This window comes from Triticum aestivum, chromosome 4A, assembly GCF_018294505.1.
Source record: "Triticum aestivum cultivar Chinese Spring chromosome 4A, IWGSC CS RefSeq v2.1, whole genome shotgun sequence".
Classification (NCBI taxonomy): Eukaryota; Viridiplantae; Streptophyta; class Magnoliopsida; order Poales; family Poaceae; genus Triticum; species Triticum aestivum.
Window position 1 is genome coordinate 428057228 of NC_057803.1, and position 6746 is coordinate 428063973.

At 40.6% G+C, this 6746-nt stretch overlaps 1 long non-coding RNA gene across 3 annotated transcripts; it reads right to left on the reverse strand.

Moving 5' to 3' along the window:
* Positions 1 to 3239: 3239 nt before the first annotated feature.
* LOC123086215 (uncharacterized) lies at positions 3240 to 5298 on the reverse strand. 3 transcript variants are annotated; one of them, XR_006440683.1, is made up of 3 exons: positions 4523 to 5298; positions 4261 to 4418; positions 3240 to 3641 (listed from the first exon to the last, which is right to left on the reverse strand). It is a non-coding gene; the product is annotated as an uncharacterized lncRNA (long non-coding RNA). The 3 variants fall into 3 exon arrangements; XR_006440682.1 differs by having other exon boundaries at positions 4261 to 4423; XR_006440681.1 differs by having other exon boundaries at positions 4261 to 4427.
* Between the last annotated feature and the right edge of the window lie 1448 nt (positions 5299 to 6746).

A 6746-nucleotide genomic window follows, 5' to 3' on the forward strand; every position in this document is an offset into this window, starting at 1 on the left:
GCATCGCGTGAAGAACTTGAACTTCTCGGCATGTCTACTTGAACTTCACTCTGTTTTTCATGTGTTTTTTTGCCCGTAGCTCTCCATCCACTCACGAGAACACTCACCAGAATTGAGCAAGTGATATACCGGTGGAAAGCTGCAAACACGCAACTTTCCCGTGTTGATCATTTTTTCATACTCGCGACGGTTTTAAAAGTTTTTCATCTCAAATTCATACAGGTTTGTAGTTGAACTTCCTACTGTTTTCACGTTGAACTTCTGTGATGTATTTTCGTTTGTAAGTTTCTCATCCATTTGTCAGTGTTACACAAAATATATTCCTTTTGTACAAATCTCTTTTACAATAATTTTTTAACTTTCTCCTAACGATGACTTGAACTTATAACTACAAAAAATTTGGATATTGCATTTTTATTCATTTTTCTCATATTAAACACACACCATGTAGTACATGAACTTTTTCCATTTTTGTAATCTGAATTTTTTATTTTATTTTTGAAATCAAATTGCTCCCAAATAATAACTCAACTTCTTTGTGGATTCTATCACCTATTTTGTGAAATCAAATTATTTTAAAGTGCAAAAAAAATTCTTTTTTGTGTTTTCGAACATGGAAATACAAGGTGAATCTCTCTCGCAAGAACTTTTGAACTTCCCCGGACAAAGCACGTGAACTTCTTGCAACAAACTTTTTAAGATTTTTATTTTTTATTCTTATATTCTTACCTGAAACGCATTCCGTGTAGTAGTTGAACTTCTCGTTGTTTTCACTTTGAACTTCTATCACCTATTTTTGTTTAATCTCTCTCACAAGAATTTTTGAACTTTCTCGGGCCAAGCACTTGAACTTCTAGCAACAAAACTTTTAGGCTTTGCTTTTTCAATATTTTTTTATACAAAATGCACACCGTGTAGTACGTGATCTTCTGGCAGTTATCAATCTGAACTTTTGAGATCATACGTTCTGCCTTCTGAGATCAAACTTTTAGGTTGAACTTCTAGAGCTGTTCTGTTTGAACTTCACTCTGTTTTTCACGTGCTGTTTTTTGTCCGTAACTCCCAACCACTTACCAGAATTGAGCAAATGACATACCGATGGAACATTGTTGAAAACACGCAACTTTTCCGCGTTGATCATTTTTTTCATACTCGTGATGGTTCAAAAGAATTTTTTTCAATACATAAAAACGTGTTTTAATTGGTATACATGAAACTTTTAAACCGTACATCGGAATGTAGCATATAATACACCGTTGGAAAGCTTATGAATAGGAGCAACTTTTTCATGTAGACAGGTGTTACGAATTCATTGATGTTTGAGACCAGTTTTAAAAATGGCAAAAATGTTGTTGTTTTTTCCTCTTTTTTTAACATATAATTGAAGGTCAGAGTCTCGTAATATAATCTTTGAATCGTGCAGGGTGGAGCACGTGAACTTCTTGCAACAAATGTTTTAGGCTTTTAATTTTATATTCTTTTATTCTCATCTGAAATGCATTCCGTATAGTAGTTGAATTGCTTGTTGTTTTCATATTGAACTTCGGCCACATATTTTTGTTTGTAATTTGTCGCCCGTTCCTCAGAGTTCCACTAATGATAAATCCTTAGAGACTTGTTGAAAAGACGCAACTTTTTTTAAAACGGTTAAGCTTTTATTTTTGAACAACATACATCAATTTATATTAACCATTTGTTTTTCGAATATACGGTACACCCCTTGGAAAGTTGTTGAATAGAAAATAACTTTTTTCATCTAGAGTATTTTTGTTCCAAATTTGTAATAGATTGATAGAATTATTTTAAAACATGAGACACAACATCTTTTTTGTGTTTTTTGAACATGTAAACACACGTTGAACCTCTCTAACAAGAACTTTTGAACATCCGAGGGAAGATCACTTGAACTTCTAGCAAAAAAATTAGACTTCTCCTTTTTACTCTTTTTTCTCGTATGAAACACACACCGTGCAGCACATGAACTTCTGGTTGTTATCACTTTGAACTTCTCCCTGTTTCACTTTAGTAAGGGAAAAATCTGAGTTTTTTATAGACACCGAACCGCTCTAACTTTTTTATTTGAACTTCTTTGTGTGTGTTTTTTAGAATTATGAAAATTTGAAGTTCTAGATTTTATTTCTTTTAGTACTAAGAAAATGTGAGTTTTTTATAAATAGTGAACTTCTCTATTTTTGTAAATTGGACTTCTTGGTTTTATTCTTAGAAAATATATAAATTTTAAATAAGAATCAAACATATTTTTTAAATTGAACTTCATACTTTAATTTTTTTTCCTACTTATAGAAAGAATTTGGGTTTTCTTTAAACTCTCCAATTTATTAAATTTGAACTTCTAGAGTTAATATTTTCTAGGTGATGCTTTGTTTTCTTTGTGGTATATAAACATCGCACTACTCTGTTATTCTAATTTGAATTTCTTGGTCTATCTTTTAGTAACTCAAGGAATCTGAGTTTTGTAATAAACATCAAACTGTTCTATTTTCTAAATTTGAACTACTAGTTTTTTATAAAAAAAGGGGAAAATTCATTTTTGAGCTAGTTAGTTATTTTAATTTGATCTTCTTGGATTCATTCATTGTAGTAACAAAAATATTATTTTCTTTTGTACTTTGTTTTTTATTTGAACTTGCAGTTTTCTTAGAAACTGGAATAATTGGATTATTTAAGAACATTGAACAACCCTATCATTTTTAATTTGAACTTCTTGAATTTTTTAGAAACACAGAAAACAAATTATTTTAGCATTCGATCCTTTGTTTTATCACTAGCAGAATGTTCCTCTCGTATGTATTAACACAAGCACCTTTGTGTGCTACAAATGACATCCATGCACGAGGCACTCGAATCACAATATTAATAAATAATTTGGGTACAAATCAAGCAAAGAAATAAATAGTGAACACATGAGGTCATGCGCCCGTTAACCACAATGAAATAATACTAATGAGTACAAACTAATTTCACAAATCTGTACCATAGCATGGATCTCCCGTGGATATGTTCAGTTGTACCACTCAATGAAGAACGCATAACAAAAACTATAGGAGAGATCAATAGAGGTTAAGCGATAAAAATTCAAGCTTTTCCCCATAATTGCACTACACATGTTCAGATTTTTCACCAGTATTTTTAAGTGTGCTGCCATCTGAACCTTTGACATTTCCTTCTTATATAAATGATCTTGAACCCCCTAGAAACTTGTGAGATATGATCGCATCTCTCGAAAGCCATCGATCGCTTTAGAACAATTCCTGAAATCCTCTCACACCGTGCATAAAACTTGGCCTTCGGTCCCAATAATAATATTTTGGGATCCTTCTTCAATCGCCATCAACATTGTTGTCCCTGTCGGTCAGCTATCAACTTACGGTTCCGAACATACTAGCTTTGGCAAAATGTGTACGAACTGCTAAAGAAACTAAAGATCGTTGGCGAACAACATCGGGTAGTACTTTGTTGTCTTTGAACTTCATGGTTTCTTGATTCTGAACTTGCGATTTATTTAATTTTTTGTAGGGTGCAGGGAGACTGCCGGTGTTCGGAAGCCGGGCTTTGTTCCCTCAAGTAGTCGCGTCCACTGCCGCACAGGACGGTGAGCAGGGGAGGAAAGACAGACAGACCTGGCAACAAGCACTATAAGATGATGAATACAATGAATCATCTACTTATAAGTTCAGCAAAAAAAAATATAAGCACATCAGACTATGTATGTCACAGCGTGAAGCAAAGGAAAATCAAAGTGAACACTTAGCTACAATAGTTTTCTTACATATATGAACGCAAACACATCCTAGGCAAAGAAATGCTGGGAATATCTAAATCAAAACAGAAGCACTAGTAGATGTTGTGTTTCAATGCACTGCTACATCTCGTTTTTTTCTCTTTTTCTTTTCCTATTTTCTAGCCAATTATAAAGTGCTTATAGAAAAATTACAACTTTTCCCCACTCCACGATATAAGTGCTTGGGATGGAGGTATTTTGCGCAGTAAATAATTGGGCAAATAATAGAACATGAACAAAGAAAAATTAAACCAAAGGGAAACACGATTACACAACAGTTCTATCTTCAGCTAGCCATTTTATCAAACATGTCTTGTGCACCTTTTGGTTTGGCGCAAGAAACATAGGGAAGGAGGCGAGCAAGAGTAGATTGGAAAGGGAGGTGGCAGGACTGTGCTAGCAGTAGTTGTTGCTCCTTGTGTGTCACTGTGAAGCTGGAGTACAGATGGACGGCTTACCTCTTCATCAACGTGTGGGAGAAGTGGCTACGGTGTGGCACGCAGGCGACGCCCGGGGTGTGGAGGCGCTGGGTGGAGCAGTTCGTGGCAGCGCGTGCGAGCAGTCCGTGGCAGCGCGTGCGAGCAGTCCATATACTACACATGCTCTGTATCTCCCTCTATTCTTGCTTATCCATCAAAATCAAGGCGTTGACTTCATTAGGAGAAAAACAAAACTAGCATTGGCAGAAAGCGTAGTGGTAGCATTAGCAAGAAAGGCTACCTCTTGCATCTTCAGGCTGGTGGAGCTTCACCCAGCAGCAGCTGGCCAGGACGAGATTGCGTGCACCCTGCGAGCCAGATCCCCGGAAGGTGGAGGTGGGCTTTGCGAGGTCAACCAGCAGGTGAAGGTTCATGGGTTGGGGGCGGCGCGTCGGCATGTGGATGCGATGTGGAGTAGCAAGAACAAAAGATTGGATCAAGGAAGGGGCAAACAGAGTTTGCGATTGCAATAAAAATGAAACTAGCAAATTGAGGGGCTCGTCCTAGTTGTGGTTGTAGGCTCGATGGCCTTCTGCAGTGCTCCATCGAGGAAGCTGCCGGTCTCCTTCAGCTATGAGTCAGGGAGAGCAACCCCCGGTGACTGGACCATGGCGACGCATCCTGTCGGAGGCGCCCGACCGGCATCGAGGGATAGCACGGGGAAGTGGAGAATCGCTGGGGCGGCGACTGATTTGCGTCGGGTGGCGGCCGACGCGCATGGGGGATCCCGTGGTGGCGGGGCAGGGTAGGGTGGCGGCGGCGGCAGCGCGCGGGGTGGGGCGGTGACGGCGGCTCATGGTGCGCGAGGTAGGAGGTGATGCGCGGTGGGGCTGCGGCGGCGGCCTGTGGGGTGGGCGAGGTAGGAGGCGGCGCGGGGTGGGGCAGCGACGGAGGAGCGCGAGGTTGGGCGTGGAGTTGCGGCGACGCGTGGGGGAGGGGGTGATTGCGCCGGCGGCCAGCGCAGGGGACGGGTGGTCGTGGGATGGAGGTTGGGGACGAGTTCATGTGCAGCTGCGGGTTGGTCATTTTTTTCTAATTCTCGGGAACAACTAGTCGTGCCCTATATAGGTCCAAACAGGATCCAAATAACTATTTTGATCCTGGGATCTATAGGGAGTGGCATTTTGGCTCTCGGGTCCAGGTGAACCCGAAATCTGAGCCGCCTAGACAAGCATGGGGATGTGTGCTACAGGTCACTGTCGAAGGAATACAAGAATTGAAAAAGATTTATACACTGCAGGGTCATAGTGTACGTACAGATGATTCATGACGGGGGAGCGGACGGACGTTGGCTCTGTTAAGGGCTCTGACGCATCTGTACCCTGGACCTGTACCTGGTCACGTGGTATAAATAGTTTGTTTGGACGCCCCCGCGTCAGCCATCCCCACATGTCAGGTGAAACTAATAAAGGATGACAGATAAAAATACTGATTCGGTTTCTGATTCAAATAAATAAATTAAAAACATGATAGAGTACGAGTCAAGATATAAAAACTAAAGAAAAGCTTGTCGCACATGTAGTTCGTTATAATTTGTGCAACAAAAAGAAAAATCATCCAACACCACCGCCCGAGCCACCATCAGGTCCAATGACGCCGCCTACCCGCACCGCCGCCACGGAGGCGACCACCACCGACCACCTGGACAGCTCGACCACCGTCACCCACCTGCGCACCTCACCCACCACCACGCACGGGAGCAACCAGTGCATCCATCGTCGGGCTCAGTGCCACCACCCACCTGCGCCGCTGCCATGGGGATGACCACCGCCACCCACCTGCGCCACGTAGGCGACCACCACCGCCACTCGCAGGACCAGCCACTTCGTCCGCTTCGGTTGCCGGCGCCGCGGATTATTGTTGTGCAGTCAGGAGTGTCCTTGCATGATCTGAATACAGTCAAATATACAGAGAATATACAGTCAAGAGTGTGAAAATAGTGACTGAATTTACTGAACTTATGCTAATGAACTACTGAACTCACAACAAAAATCTACAATTCTAAAAAATCTGAGATCTAATAAATTTACTTCTTGAGTTGGTCCTGGCTTGCAAGAGTACATCCTAGTGCACATATACAGCAGAGGTTATGCAGAACCAAATTGTCATTGTGGTTTCAGTACAAGAATTGAGTGGTAGTGAGATCAGAACAACCACAAGAATTGTCGTTGTCATTGTGGTTTCAGCAAATAAAGTTTCTGCTGGCTAATCAAACCAGCAAACAAGCAATGGTTCTTGAGTTTCACTAGAAATGCCGTTTGCAATTAAAGTGAGATGAGAACAAGTGAAGTACTGAATGTGTTTGCATGATTGACTCAAGTTTCATCCATATCATTGTCATTGTCACTGAATGAATGATTCAGTCAAGTTTCACTAGAATTTGATTTTGCAGTACATATTGTGATTTAGTCAAGTTTCGCCCAGAATGACAAGTTAAACTTAACTGTCAATTTTCATTCATTTCT